Source organism: Macrobrachium nipponense, chromosome 44 (assembly GCF_015104395.2).
Source record: "Macrobrachium nipponense isolate FS-2020 chromosome 44, ASM1510439v2, whole genome shotgun sequence".
Taxonomy (NCBI): domain Eukaryota; kingdom Metazoa; phylum Arthropoda; class Malacostraca; order Decapoda; family Palaemonidae; genus Macrobrachium; species Macrobrachium nipponense.
Genome location: NC_087221.1, coordinates 23,901,287 through 23,918,059, shown reverse-complemented (window position 1 = coordinate 23,918,059; position 16,773 = coordinate 23,901,287). Strand labels below are relative to the sequence as shown.

Genomic DNA, 16,773 nt, shown 5'->3' with positions numbered 1-16,773 from the left:
TATTTCATAGTTTTGACATATCTTAGGATGTTTGTAGTAACATCTTTCTCCAAATCTGCAATTCCCTCTTTTCAAAAGGTTGCAGATTTTGTCTTTCTTGTCTATTTTTTCCTCTTTCCCGTCATTGTGTAGATCTGGGTAGAGCCTCTTCGGGATTTGCTTTTCTGTTGTCATATCGTAATTTATTTCTTCGTAGGTATGCTGCTTTATTGCCTCATATGTAGTATCAATGAGTATCTCTGCATCCATACTTTTATCTTGTTCTTTGTTTTCCTTATTTTTTTCTGTCATTTCATTTTTGTTTACTTCTCTTCCGTTTTCCTCTTCTTCTTTTTCTTCTTCTTCTTCCTCTTCCTCTTCTTCTTCATCCTCAACTATTTGTACATTCAATCTTGATTTGATAACATTGTCTATCCATGATAGACATGTTGAACAAAAAATTCTTGTATCTTTTCTCAAATCTTGTATTACCTCAGCACACTGTGGATGGGTCGGAATGTTGCATGCAGCACATTTTCTGATTAGGTTTTGTGGATTGACTATGCTATACCAAACCTTACACAGTTTGCATGCTTTTGGCATTCTTTTTTCCTAATGCATCACAATTAGGATATTCACAAGATTCACCTTATTCATTTTCTTTGTCGGAATATGTTGGTTTATGTATATTTTCTTTATGAGTCTCTGACCACTTGGATTTTATTTGGAACTTCTTCAATTATTTTCAAGATGTTTTCATTAGATTTGTTCCAGTTTGAAGGATTATATCCTTCTAATATCTCTATGAATGCTTTTGTATCTTTTTGGTTAGGACTGTTGCTGATTTCATAGATGAGAAATGCCAGTTCCCTTCCTGCTACCTCATCGTATTGCGAATCTGCTAAACACGCCAAATTACGCCACCTCTTCCCGCAGTTGGAACTTACTGCCATCTTGTTCTGATTTATAGTATTACACTTGATAAACTAACTTAGAAGACGCTTTATCCTATTATTTTCACACTAATCTTATCACCGATAGTTCACGAACACTTCTAGATATTTCTCAAATTCTAGTCGTATGTTAAACTTGTGATATCTGTTGATTAATCTGACTTCACGCGGGTACGTCTCACCAAGCAAGATGGCTACTACGAGAGAGAGAGAGAGAGAGAGAGAAATAGAAAAAAAACAAGAATTCAATTTTCTCGGCCTAACTTTCGGTTCCTCATGTGATTCGTAATGAAACAGACACCGAGTTTATATCAAGTGGATGGAGGCTACGTGTACTGAATGTCACGCCAGTGTGGCAGAGGCTGCAACTTAAGCAAGAGACAGTCTCTCTCACTCTCTCTCGATACACACACACACACACACACACACACATATATATATATATATATATATAATATATATATATATATATATATATATATATATATATATATTACATAAGGAACCTGTTTATCTATCCATTTCAATTTATTTTAGCCTGCTTATTTATATCTATCAATTATACAAATATGTGTGTGCGCACTTGTGTGTGTGTGTGTACCCTGTTTATCTTATTCCTGCGAATTCATTGCCTCACAGCACATCTATCATCCACAACCCTACACTTCGCCTCATTGCGAAATTCCTTTTTTCCCTTTCTCTATCTTACTTTCCGTCGTTTCCTCTACCTTTTTCCCGTTTTTGTCGAAAGGAAAGAGAAGACGAGGAGTTAGGGGTTAGCGAATTAATTGAAACGACGCACAATTGTAAGTTACGAGAGAAACAAGAGCTGAAATAAGGGTATAAAGTCTTTAGCGACCAGCGCTAAATGCAATTCATTTCTATCAACTGTGAGTAAGACAGCGATGAGTTTTCTTTCGGAGGTGATAAAAGGAGATAAAAGGAGATAATCCGATTAAAGAAGCTCTCGCATGTTTGGCTGGATGGAAGCAGGAATGGCTGGTTGCAGTGGAAGAAATGGTAAGTTACAATTTTACTGCACTTTTTTTTTTAGTTTATTCTAATTTGGGGGGAGGAGAGTATCGAAAGACTAAGCACAGTAATTAACCATTGTTAATTTGGTATAACATCAAATTCCCAAGACTGTAAGAATCGCTGAGCTTTCACATATTTCATCGGAGTGGTAGGTCAACGATGCTGATGAAGAGACAGAAGGTCCACACCAGGCCTCCTACTCTCACACCTCACTACACAATAGCCCAAGTTGGTATATGAACTGCTGAATTTACCTCAAAGTGATATATATATATATATATATATATATATATATATATATATATATATATATATGTATAATATATATATATATATATATATATATATGTGTGTGTGTGTGTGTGTGTATAACTGAATCACGAAAGTTAGGAACGTAATAAATCCATAAATAAAGATATATGCCACAAAGGAAAAATAAACAAAGGAGGATCTGCGAGACCTTTCGACGTTAAACGTCCTTTACTGAGCAGAAACTGACATAAATGAGGCAAAAGACAATACAAGAAGATTCGTATAACTGACAGATAGGGATTATAAAGAGATTAGTACCTAGAATCCGACACACAATCACAAATGCAAGAGTTTGTGCATTTGTGATTGTAAGTTTATATTCAATGGTGAATTTTATCAACAAATATTTGTCATGGCAATGGGAAATCCTTTATCACCACTACTCTCAAAACTGTACATGGAATTCTTTGAAAAATGCTACTTACCTAATATCATTTATATTCCTGTAAAGTGGTATCATTATGTTGATGATATCTTAGCTGTTCTTCCTGTCGGTATTGATGTAAATGATTTACTAAATTACCAGGTACCATCGATTAAGTTTACTCTAGAATTAGAAAAAGACAATTGCCTCCCTTTCTTAGATGTTTTGATACATAGAGAACTATTTCAATGTAAATTCAGTATTTATAGGAAACCGACCAACAACTTAACTTATGTTCATTTCTTCTCAGGCCACCATCTTAACATAAAAATATCAATTTTTTCCTCTATGTTTTTACGAGCATTGCGCATTGTCAGTCCACAATATTTGGATCAAGAAATTGAATACATAAGAAAAATAGGGAAAGATTTATGCTATCCTTCACATATATTAGATATTTGTTATAATAAAGCCCACAAAAAGTTTTATATTGCAAGTAACACGCAGAAAGAAAATTCTAAGAACATTCTCAGTTTCCCTTATTTTAACGGATTTGAAACCATTAAATCATTGTTAAAAGCTCTTAATGTCAACCTTGTTTTTTCCTATAATAACACACTAAAAGGAATGTTAATAAAAAATGGCTCCAGAGAAAGCAACAACATAATATATAAAATTCCATGAATGGATTGTCCCTCATTTTATCTCGGACAGTCTAGCAAAGGCCTAGAAGTAAGGCTAAGCCAGCATAAATATTCTGTAAAAACTGGGCAAACATCAAATGCAATATTCATTCATTTAAGTGAAAACAACCACCGAATAAATTGGGTTGGTAGTTCAGAAATTGCAAGGTCAAGAGATGTCTTATCACGAAATCTTTTAGAATCTGCTTTAATACAAGTTACTTTTCATTGTAATTTCAATGTTAGTCGTGGCCTTTTTCATTTAGACCCTTGTATTTGTAACATGTTTAAGAATGACTTCAAAGATATAATTACTGACTCAAATAAAAATCAGTTGCCTTAGAGTTAAAGTTGTTGTAATGTATGTCTGACATGTATTGTGAATATGGTTTTGTTTACCAAGTTCTGAATAGCTGTCACCTATAATCCTTTAACTGTCTTGTCCTTGTATCTGAGATGATTGTCTTAAACCTTTAATTGCACCCATTGTTTATGCTTGTTTGGGAAGGTTTCTCATCTTCCATCATCTTCCAGGTGTGTTGGATTCTAGGTACTAATCTCTTTATAATCCCTATCTGTCAGTTATATGAATGTTCTTGTATTGTCTTTTCCTCATTTATGTCAGTTTCCGCTCAGTAAAGGACGTTTAACGTCGAAAGGTCTTGCAGATCCTCCATCGTTTATTTTTCCTTCGTGGCATATATCTTTATTTATGGATTTATCACGTTCCTAACTTTCGTGATTCAGTTATACACACACACACATATATATATATATATATATATATATATATATATATATATATATATATATATATATACACACATATATATATATATCACTTTGAGGTAAATTCAGCAGTTCATATACCAACTTGGGCTATTATGTAGTTAGGTGTGAGAGTAGGAGGACTGGTGTGGACCTTCCATCTCTTCATCAGCATCGTTGACCTACCACTCCGATGAAATATGTGAAAGCTCAGCGATTCTTACAGTCTTGTATTGTCTTTTGCCTCATTTATGTCAGTTTCTGCTCAGTAAAGGTCGTTTAACATCGAAAGGTCTCGCAGATACTCCTCCGTTTATTTTTCCTTCGTGACATCATCTTTATATATATAGATATATATATTTATGTGTGTGTGTATATGTATATGTATGTATATATATATATATATAATATATATATATATATATATATATATATATATATATATATATTGTGTTTACCTACAAAATCTGGAAATTGTGCGCTCTTTTAAGTTTTCTCGATTCCGCTGCTCGGGTGGGTCTTTTGTTTAATAATTTGTTGAATCTACACTTTTTAAATCTTATTATTATCATCTTTCTCTGTTTCAGTGGTTTTAATGTCATATATACGAGTGATTATACATACTGTATATACACTCACGCGCACACACACACACACACACACACATATATATATATATATATATATAATATATTATATATATATAATATATATATTCATTACTTTAGGGTATTTTCAGCAGTTCATATGCCATCTTGGGCGGGGCGTTTTTATGTATTGAAGGGTGGGGGTAGGCCTGGTGTGAACCTTCCGTCTCTCAATCAGCAGGGTTGACCTACCACTCCAGTGGAATGGATCAGGTAATTATTAGTCTTAGAATGTTGATGTAATACCAATTTAACAATGGTTAATTCCTGTGGTTAATCTCTCGATACTCTTCCCGTCCACCGCCCCTAAAAAACAGAATTAACTGAAAAAAAGTTGACAAATCATATTCAAATTCAAACTCAAATTCAAAAAGTTTATTGGTATACATCAAATGAAGGGTAGCAGCATGCTTTTATACCTACCTGCAAAATTCAAAAGATTCCAGGCAAAAATAATAATAAAAACGTAAATAAAAATAAAAAAAACAGTAATGAAAAGCAAATATTTTACAGGAAAAGAATTTTAAACCAATTTATACAAAAGCAAATGCCAAGCTATAATGCAAATTTTATACAAATCAAATGTTGATATACTAAAGCAAATTTCCAATAGGCAAAAGCCATACAAAACAAATATAACAAAAGTAAATGTTATATAAAAAGAAGAATGTTAAGAAAAGGTACAAAAAATCAAGTTATACAAAATCATACTAAAGGACAGGCAAATGGCTCACAATTATTTATTCCAAAATAAATTAGGAAATTTCTTTACAATTTTGGAACATACATAATTTTTCAGAAAATAGCATACATCATCTATTCCGGGGTTACGAAACTGATAATTTATTACATGCCATAATATAATGTTGTTGAGTATGTTTCCGTAATTCACCGCATAATTTACATTTAGAGTTTTCATCATCAATGTATTCCCAAGAATATTTATATCCCAAACGTAACCTCATTATTAAAGTATCTAGTTTAGACAATGCCCTACCATATAAAATATTGCAGTTTTCAGACACAAACAAATAGTGTCTCATACTGACACTACCTTTGTTTAAAATTTGTCGAATTTCAGCCGCTTTCCACAAAGACCTCTTGATTTTTAGCCTTTTTTTAATTATTCTGCTCAGAGTCATTGTGCTTTCTGTATCAATATTATTTTTGTTTGTAGCATCCTTTGCCAAACTATCAGCCATCTCATTCAAATGAATACCTGCGTGAGATGGTACCCAGAAAAACATAACGAAATACCCTAGATCTTCTATTGCATATACAAGTTCTTTACACTTACTAAGTAATTCCCTGTCAACTGGATATCTAGAGTTAAGGGCAAGAAGAAGAGCACTCTGGCAATCAACGAAAACAAACACGTCTTTCATCTTGTTTACTACTAAGGTTAACATCCCTTCATGAATGGCATGTAATTCAGCAGTAGTAATAGAAGTTTTATCTTCTATTCTTTTTGACAGCGTCTCGTCAGTACTCACATCATTTTCATAATATTCCCTTAAAACTACCCCGCATCCAACCTTGATACCATTCACTGTACATATGTATACTATTAGCTTTAGGTAATGTGTTGATTTTAGACAAAATTAATTGTTTCAATTCGTATGTATTGCACTCACTTTTTTTACAGTCAAGTTTACAAATACTTATATTAATTTTGTAACACAACCACGGCTTCATTGGAACTACTTTTTGTAATTTTACACAAAATTTTATAATATATTTCATCAGTATATTAAACATTCTTAAAATACATGTTATATTTAACAGGGCAAACTCTATTGCCTGAATAACTGTCAACAACCCATAGCCGCTACCTCTTGTATTTGGTCAACATCACTCGGTAGATTCAATTCCAGTCTCATGACTTCAATCCTAGTACTCATGGAACAATCCAAAATAACTCTCATTGCCTTATTCTGAATTATTTCAAGAGGTCTCAGCTCTGTGTTCGAATAATTCACCAGCACAGGTGATGCAGTCTATAACTGAACGCACCGTACTGATGTACATCATCCTTAAACAGGAAAACGAGCACCGTTACCTCTATTTGCCAACACCTGTAAAGGTCTCATTCGAGCTAGACAAACATTTTTCTAGTAATTAATTTCACCCGATCTTTTGTTAAATCCAATGTACATACCTAGATACTTATAACTATTTACTTTTTCCAAAGTTTTACATTTATGACAACCGTATTACTATTAAACATCCTTGACTGAAATTTGTTCTTTTTTATATTCATCACCAAGCCCATGTGCATGCACAAATTCTGTAATTCTGCCATAGCCCTTATTAAAATGGTTTCACTAACACACTGTATCAGATTATCATCAGCATAAACAATAATCTCAGTACCAGCAGGAAAATTGACCCTCGCAATTTTATCCATCAAAACATTAAAATGGGTAGGACTAAGACACCACCTTGAGGAATACTTAACTCCATCAACATTTCTTCGGACTCATATCCTTGGCACCAAACTTTCGCTCTTTCAGTTTAGTAACTCCTAATCCATTTAACATTAGCATTACTTAAGGCTTTAATAACGCAATCTGAAGTACTCTTCCCCTTTATAAAATCAAATACATTCGGCGATAATTGGTCACCAATCATACAAATTAAGCTATCTAATACAAGACTCTCCATTAATTTACACAAACAAGATGTAAGTGAAATAGGCCTATACTCTCCGTTGCCCTTCAGTATAGGTACAACAAGAACTATTTTCTATTCTTAGGGAGCCTGCCATTTTTATATGAAAGATTAATTAGATCTAACAAAGGACTATCCTCCATCATAATTAAACAGTTTATAATTTCGTACGTAATCTCATCCGCACCAGGAGCGGTAGATTTGCCCCTTCATACAAAACAACAATTCGTCTTTTGTAAATGGCAAACAAGTCTCACAATTAATAGCCTCTCGTAACGCCACGAGTTGTCTTCGTTTATACCGCCTGTTACGTAAGCAGGCCTGAACATTGTTTGGGAGACCATTGATAATTGCGGCTTCCGACAATTTCCTGACCAATTCGTTCGCCTTCCCATTCGGATCATGATGAGGTACGGTTTCCTTCCTTTTCTTTCTCACTTTATTGACTAAATTCCATACAGACCCAATCTCTTTAGTAAATGAAATTTCTTCCAAGAACTTATCTCAATATCTTCATAGAATATGTTTTCATCGTTTTGATAACCATTAACTTCCTTGTAATGTGTGTACCACTCACCAACTTTATTCGTGAACTCTAATTTTCTATCAGGTTTTAAATGAAAGCACTTCCTTTTTTTACTGACAAATATCTTGTTTATGCTTAAAGAGACTTCCATAGCAAAGTGATCACTAACAAGCTCACTAACAACTAACGCATCAGCTGTACATTCAAACATATTAAAAAATATAGCATAATCAATTCTGCCACCTCTCACGTGCGTTGGTGCACCATACCCCAAGACTTTGACATTTTTCAATGAGTTAAGTATGTTATTTAGCACAAAACCATTTCTGTTTTGGCTACCACTGCTTCCCAAATCATGATGGCGAGCATTAAGATCGCCCACTAATAAACAGTACTCATTAAAAATAACCTTAGGTAAGTTCTCAAGATCCAATTTATCAGCATGCACATACACATTGATCATATAAATACAATATCCTTTAAATATAATTTTACACACAAACACTCAGTGCCGTTAATTTCTGTCGCTTCAGATAAAACAGCAGGTATATCATTTTTCGCAAAGGTAGTTAGACCCCTTATATTTTTCTCAATATCTGCCAGAGGTTCAAGTGATTGATAACCTATTAAATGGAAACTAGCCCCATTAACACCAGTTTCTTGCAAAGTTATTACATCAAAATCATGAGAAAGAGCCCAAGCATGAACGTCGGTTCCTCTTTTTTGAAGACTATTCACATTCCACGAGTGTATTAAGACAAGACCCCTCCATTTTGGTCAATTTCCTTCCTCATTTTTCTAGCAAAAGTAACCACATTCATTTTAAGATCTTCATCTGGCCACTGCATGTAGGTACTCTAGTACTATATCTAATAAGGAAGCAATACTACCAACTAAGTTGTCACATCCTTTCCTTTCATTTGACAAATCTGTCCTTAATTCATAATTTCTGTCATAAATGGAGCTACCCTGAAACGCATTATCAGAAGACATTAATTCGACATTATCACATTCTCTGGCAGACATAAGATCATCACAAGTAGCTCTATATACAGTTTGAACCTTCTTTTGAATACTGACATTAGAACCAGTACCTACATCATTCACTTCACAAACATTCTCCTCCATTCCAATAGAAACGACTCTACTAGTACCATTACACACTTTTGATAGCTGATCACGCATGCTCAAGATTACCTTTTTAAGTTCTTCTATTTCTAAGCGAAGTGTTTGAATAACAAATATTTTCTCTGGAACCTCACCTTTTGTAAGTGCTATGACCTGTGGTTTTAAACTAGTTTCACCTTTCTGCTTAACCTCACGTCGTTTAGCCCAAACAACCCTTTCATCTACCAATAAATCATTTGGATCCATACATAAAGGCTAACCAAAGACAATAAATTTAGTATACTTCCCATCATCCTTAGGTTTTTCTAACATAATGTCTTCAAAGCCAGTGGTAGTTAAGAAATTCACAGCATTATCATCCTTAACTGTTACATATGGTCTATATTTGCCTTCCTTAAACAATACTTCAAAATTTGGATGTTTTTTTTATAAAGTCTTACCACCCACTGCATCTTGTCATGATAATCCATTTACAGTGCAATGGGAAAATACAAACACTTCCTTGAACTTGGTCCTTCATTATTGGCTTCATGACCATTACCCAGAATGATATTCAACTGCCATGTAGTGCTAGGTCCACCGGTAGAATTATCAACCATCAGACTTGAACGAGTATTGTTATTCACAACTTTCCTACTCACTGCTCTTAGTCTTTAATTGACTAAAAGATGTCCATCACTCTCAGCTACTTCCATCTCACTGACTTTTGTTTTCTTCGGTTTTTTTCCTTCTCCTCCTAGATGTAGAAGCATAACTTATTTCACTTGTTTCACTAGTCAATAAAGCCAGATCCTCTTCAACGTCTCCTACAGCATCCTTGGTTGCCATAGTAAGGCAACACGTTGAACAAGGTCAAATATAATGCAAAGAGCAATTAATTGCTTATAACCAGCAGAACAGCCAACAAGAAGAAAAAAAAAAAAACGCACGTCCGTTGTCGGCCACGGCTCTGTCCAGACTCCTGACAAATTATATCAATAAACGAAAGCTAGTACTAGAGAAGGCGTTCCAAGGAGATTCCGCCATGTTTAGTACTAGCACCTCGGAGTAGGTGATGCGTAGGTAACAAGCCAAACTAGCACCAAAAAGTGAAGCAATCATATGCTGATGCCTTTCGCTGTAACGAGAGTACAATATGTTCCATAGACGCATTTCATTTAATTGAAAAGGGAGGCTAGTGTCCCATACTAATCTCAACCGCCTCCCGCAACCACATCAGTGTTAGTATCATGTATAGGCCTATAATAATAAGTTTTTAAATGCTAAACAAAACCATACCTGGAAAACCAATTGTGTCCTTTCATCGTCCACCGGTGACCAGCACATTTCGTTTGGAGTGTTTGTGGAAAAATACAGTCCATTGTGGCCCGTGTATGTCTTGGCTTCGGAGATTCAAATTTTGCAATAATACACATTGCAAGTTTGGGGGAACCTGACAGCGACCAGCATGGCTGAGCATGCTGCAGCCTGCATGATCACCAATAAGAATTGCCAACCTCTGCGATGACATAGGCCTTGAAGTTACGTATACACAATACTGAGTTATTTATAATGTGTACACACACAACACACACACACACACACACACACACACACATATATATAATATATATTAATAATATAATATATATATATATATATAATATATATATATATAATATATATATATATGAATTTTGTATCAACATCCTGTTTTATTTATGTGAAATCGTTAAGCTACAAATGTCGTTCAATATCCAATTCACGCCACTTCGTGAATATCAGGGATATTCCCGAAGTAGCGTGAATTGGATATTGAACGACATTTGTGACAATGATTTTATACAAATCACGGTGATGTGATAAACAAATTACACGTGCGCGCGCACACACACACACACCCACCACACACACACACACCACACACACACACACACACATATATATATATATATATATATATATATATATATATATATATATGTGTGTGTGTGTGTGTGTGTGTGTGTGTATCTTTATATAATGAATAACTCAATGTAGGGTACGTAATCGTCCGCTGACTTCATCGTCTATGTCATCGCAGAGGTTGGCAATTCTTATTGACGATCTTGGTCTTACTGGAGAGTAACTAAATTGAAAGTGCTGGTGCTGTCCACTGTCACTGTCAGTTTCCCCAAATATGTGAAGTGAATTGTTAAGATATTTTAATCTCCGAAGCTACGACATAACATGCGACATATACGGACTGCATTTTTCTACGAACACTCCAGTACGACTTGTACTGGTCACCAATGAACGATGAAAGGACACACAATGGGTTTTCCAGGTATAGTTTTGTTAGCATTTAAAAAAAACAAATTATTGTAGACCTATACATAGTACCAAAGCTGATGTGGCTGCGGTAGCCGGTTGGGGTAAGTATGGGACGCTGGCTGCTAGAGCAGGTTCAGTATTAACAAGAAGTGCATTTAAATGTTTGTTTTTGCTTATTCTTTAGTCTGGTAAGATGCATAAGTAGTTTGACGATTAGTGTGTGGCATTAGGGGAAACAACCGAGTGGACTAGCTGATCCAGTCTTGCCCGCTTGTTGATCCACCCTCCCAAAAATTACTTTATCACGTCCCTGACACCGGAGATGGGCACCAGTCATGAGTCATCGGTGGTGGGAGCATCACCGAGACCTCTACTCTCCTTTCGAAGTAAGCAAAAGTACTTTTTCGGAGAGTGGATCAACAAGCGGGCAAGACTGGATCAGCTAGTCCACTTGGTTGCTTCCCTTATGTGCAATACTGGGAGACCATTTTGAAAAGAAAAGTTGAAGGTAATACTTAGCACCAAAGCCACGAAGGTCAACGGTTAACTCTTGTTTTTATTAAGCCGATGTTGATTAGGTTTCATATGTCTGCAATATCCTATAGGCCTAGGCTATTGGTAAACTAGTGTAGGAAAATTATAGGTAAAATATTGTAGAACATACAGAAAAAGGTGGAAAATGTTAATTAAAAGTACGAGCACAGAGGATGGTTTCCGTATCAGCACACTGCAGAAAGCAACCGCAGTCGTTATTAACACCCTGAACTTCGCGTGCAGTTCCCAGAAACTGCTTCCTCTCGTTTTTCATATTTCTTCGGCTGAGTTAGACAAAGTTGGCAATCAGTGACCAGTAATCGGAGCATGCTGAAAACGCTAGGCAGTATTCGGGTGCCCAATTTCAGCAGACATATACCCACCAACGTCTCTCTAGTCCGGATGCTTTTAATATTAAATAAAAGGTTGACGCACCTTCGATTGAAGCTTCTAATTCTACTCCTTTAAAGGCAAGTCTCAATGATTTACTTAAAATATGGCAAGATAACTTTTCTGTTCAAAGGACCGAAGATTATAGTGTGTGGTCATGTAGTTTTGAATCCGGCCTACTCCGCCACTTGTTGAACTTCGTATTTCACTAAGAGATACTGCATATCTGTTGTTATGTATTGACTTCCTCGTGAATAACCGTTCCGTACGTTTCATAATAACGACGAATTGAGAGCCATGACGGCCAATGTCACCGTAAGAAAGTATGCTCCTGCAACCTAGTCGTATCCACCTTTTCATACGCTTTGGCCTGTGAACAGTTCAGTCAGTTCTTGACCCACTTTTTTTTCTCTCTCTCTCTAAATCTCCAACTCGATTTTACGATAATAATTACTTCCTTTGCATCGTTAATTCGATTAACTCTTAGTTTAAAAGTACTTGTCCTCTTAGATGAGAAGAGTATCAGACATGCCAACTGTTCCGATATGGTTCATCATGTGCTTTATTGTCTCGAGAGAACATGAGTTTTTCCGTATTTATCGTTCATATCGAAATGTATTTTTTGTGTGTGTGGGTAAAATAGTTAAACTGGTGAAACTTCTTCACCAGAGGATTATGTTTTCTTGTATATTTAGTTTATTCTCTATATTTACCACATTTTACATCAGCTTTGCTAAAATTGAGTAGCATAGTACCATAAAATACGTTCCTCTTGAACGAAAGGAAACGAGTTTGTTGGAAATGTGCCCGCACCTGGCCCTAGTTAAAGGCCGCCGCTAATTTTTACGTATTCTGTGCAGTTATGCCTGACCAGGCGAGCCTGAACGTTAATGTGAAGAACCTGCACATTTTTTCCCGCCTGCGCAGGAGACGAGCAAATAACTAAACCCAATCAAATTGGCTCCCGCCAAACTGCCTGCGCAGGCGCACCTCAACGTTAATGAGGGGAGGAAACTTTATTATTATTATTATTATTATTATTATTATTATTATTATTATTATTATTTCGCTCAGTTCGTTTCCGTACCAGTACAAGTCAAAAACAATGTTGGGTTTTATGAAATGTAAACGTGTTTATACCTAAATTAATGGTATATCGGATTTATTTTATTTTTAATAATTGTACGCATGAAAGAATAATATGTATTTGCATTTTTTCCACAGGAAAATGAATTGTGTATAATGAAGGCTAAAAGTGGCAGTATCATTCCTGAATGTCTTGTAGATTTCATTTAAATCTATATTAATGACACTTAGTCTTGGGCAAGTAAACCCAAAGGCCATCAGTGCGAAATGATTAGGCCTATGTATGTATGCATATTCGTGGTTATAAACTATATATGCAAGTCAGTTTTTAAATGATAAATATACATTACGGCGAAATAATGTAAAACAAGGATATTCCTGTATGCGTCTATTCCGATTATGTATCATATAGGCTACTTATGTATTTCCTTATTAAAATGAGACCAAAACAATATTCACATCCCAAGTAAGCCGGTTTTGAAATGAGATTAGACTAATCAGAGCACAAATGAAACAAAGGAAACAGTCGTAAACTGTGGATGTTCCTCGTAACACATCATAAGAAAGCCATTCTTAAAATGGAAACAAATCCGTATTAGGCATTTTAATGAACCAGAGAAAAACAATAGTAGGCCTATACATGTCAACTATGAAATAAAAAAAACAATTACTAACTTAATTAACACAATTATATAGCCATGGAACTCTTCCTTCATTCATAAAATATTCAATTAACATTACGAAAGTTTGGGGGGCAAATTTAAACTTAAATTTACAAAGAAGTATTGAATTCGATTTCTCAACCACTCCTTCACTGGGCGTCTTACTTGACGGTTAAGAATTTTTTATGCCATTAGCAATCCAACGACAGACAGAGCGTTGTTTGTTGACGCCCTGGCTGCTCCGGAGGACTGAGGAAAAAGACAGTATCGTTAATGGTGAAGGTTTGCCTGCAAAGGCCGACGTACAGATATAAATGAACGTCAGGGCTCGGCTCGTGCGGTCATAAGGAACATTTAAACTTCAATGACATAGCAAACGTAAAATTTTAATTCATATATATATATATATATATATATATATATATATATATATATATATATTATGTGTGTGTGTGTGTGTGTGTGTAAGGAATGAAACTTCCTGAATGTCAGAATTTCAAGGAAAATATCAAATATCTCGAAAAAAAGAAGATAAATATAGACCACGCACATTCACCGAAAATTAAACACCCCAAGACAGAAAGAAGCAATATCGCACCCTTAACTTCCCGGCCACGTCTGATATTCAAGCGAAATGTTTGCGCTTCGCAGCAGAAACAGCAGCAGCAGCAGCAGCAGCAAAAGCAGGAGCGCCGGAAGGATGCAGCATCTCCCCAGCAGCTACTTTGTATCTGAAGGGTCTCCATGAGTGAGGAGGCAATTCCCATTGAGAAAGGGTTGATAAAACACGATTTCAATATTCGGTCTCCTCGCTTGCTGGGAAACGCGGGCGCGGAGGACGAGGACGAGGAATATTTGTTGGCTTGTTGCAGTTAGTTGTTTGCTCTCGCCGCTAATAGATGCGACTAGCTCTGCGTTTTATTTTTCGCTCTTGAGACTTGCACATTCTCTCTCTCTCTCTCTCTCTCTCTCTCTTATACATTTATAACTTTTTCTTTTTTATTAAGGACAATTTTTTTTCTACTTCGTATTTCTTTAACATCGTTACTTACGTTGCAGCTGTTAGCTTTTTCCGCGAAAAAATTGTATATATATTTTATTTTTACCATTTCGTTTTCTTCAAAGCCTCTTAAAGTTTCTCTTTGAAGTTAATGGCTCCCTCTCCGTGATGTTTTTAATATTTTCTCAAGTTACCATTTCATTTTCATTCTGAATATTTTTTTTTAACTTCTTTATTTGCCTGTCTTGTTTTTTCAGCATACTGCTAGTAACATTTGCTTTTTTTTAAATGCAAGCTGAAAGTGATTTCGTTATAAGCAGACGTGAATAAAGATATATATATGGAGCCAGAGATAGCAAACCACTAATATATATATATATATATATATATATATATATATATATATATATATATATATATAATTATATATATATATATTAATATATACAGGTATATATATATATATATATATATATATATATATATATATATATAAATTATTTGTGGTTACTAAAAATTTTATGTTTAAATCTTTAAAGACACCGTATGGTACGAAAACTCATTAAAATTAAAAATTGATTGTTGAAATGAGAGATAATAAAGCGAAAAGCATAAAATTCAAAATTTAATTATTTATTTAATAAAAGTAAGAAAAAATTCGCTTTTAAATGCATAAATAAACTGCCTTAAATAAGCAAAATCATGAAAAATATAAAAGAGTTTATGAACGAAGTGAAACTGAGATAGCATAACCATAGGAAATTTCCCCCTTTTATGCGTTCGAAGAGGCACCATATACTACAAAAAAAATAATAGTAAATAAATAAATAAACATTTACAAGAAAGTGGAGCAAATAACCAAAGGAAAAAAAATCGAGGTAAAAGCAAACCCTACAGGACTTCCCTTCGCTCGAAAATTTCCTTCCCCATCCGACTCACGCACACCTCCACCCCCCCCCCCCCCCCCCCCAATTTTTAAATGTTTGAAGAAACTGCACAAAATAAGGCTGGCTTTCCATGACAGTGCTTAAGGAGAGAGAGAGAGAGAGAGCCTTTTTTCAATAAGTTGCCTTGGCTCTCGCGAGTATCAAAAAAGAATCCACTTTTATGCATGCCTTACGGTGCTTTCCGGATGGAAAATGCTTTATAATGATCTCTCTTTAGAATGCTTTTCTCGTCTCTACTTTTCCTCGGGAAATTTCACTTGCTTGCTTGCTTGCTTCCTCGTCTTTCGCTTTTGCAGCTGCTTCTCCTCCTCCTCCTTTTGCTCTCCTCGCTTGCTTCTTTCACTGGTCGAGGTACATACCTGGATGGTTCGTGTACTCAGTGTGTGTGTTTAGGGCATTTTTTTTTCTTTTTTTCCATTTAAAATTTCCTTTTACTATTTTTACTTTTTTTTCTTTTACTGCTTGGGGTGACTGGGATCAATAATCATTTGGTATATTATATATATATATATATATATATATATATATATATATATATATATATATATATAATATATATATATATATATATATATATATATATATATATCAGCTTAAAAAAAATCACAGTAGATGCACGTGACTTCATAAATAAGCGAATCCCCACAGGAAAATTATAGTCAGAAATCCAAGTGCTTTCGTCTTTACTAAGACATTGTCAAGGAGCTAATGTCTTAGTAAAGACGAAAGCGCTTGGATTTCCGACTATTATTTTACCTCCTGGGATTCGCTTATATATATATATATATATAGATATA

The 16,773-nt window shown here is 34.9% G+C and overlaps 1 protein-coding gene and 1 long non-coding RNA gene across 3 annotated transcripts in view; one reads left to right on the top strand and one right to left on the bottom strand.

The window, feature by feature from the left end:
* The window catches only part of LOC135204105 (toll-like receptor 3), a 159,101-nt gene extending 148,617 nt beyond the window's left edge, over positions 1-10,484 (bottom strand). Inside the window, exon 1 of the mRNA XM_064234112.1 lies at positions 10,344-10,484. The gene's annotated coding sequence lies outside the window, so the exon portion shown is untranslated. The remainder of the gene's footprint in view (positions 1-10,343) is intronic.
* Positions 10,485-11,172: 688 nt separating this feature from the next.
* The window catches only part of LOC135203838 (uncharacterized), a 286,371-nt gene continuing 280,770 nt past the window's right edge, over positions 11,173-16,773 (top strand). For both annotated transcript variants that reach the window (XR_010312042.1, XR_010312041.1), the window contains exon 1: positions 11,173-11,370. This is a non-coding gene — a long non-coding RNA (uncharacterized LOC135203838). The remainder of the gene's footprint in view (positions 11,371-16,773) is intronic.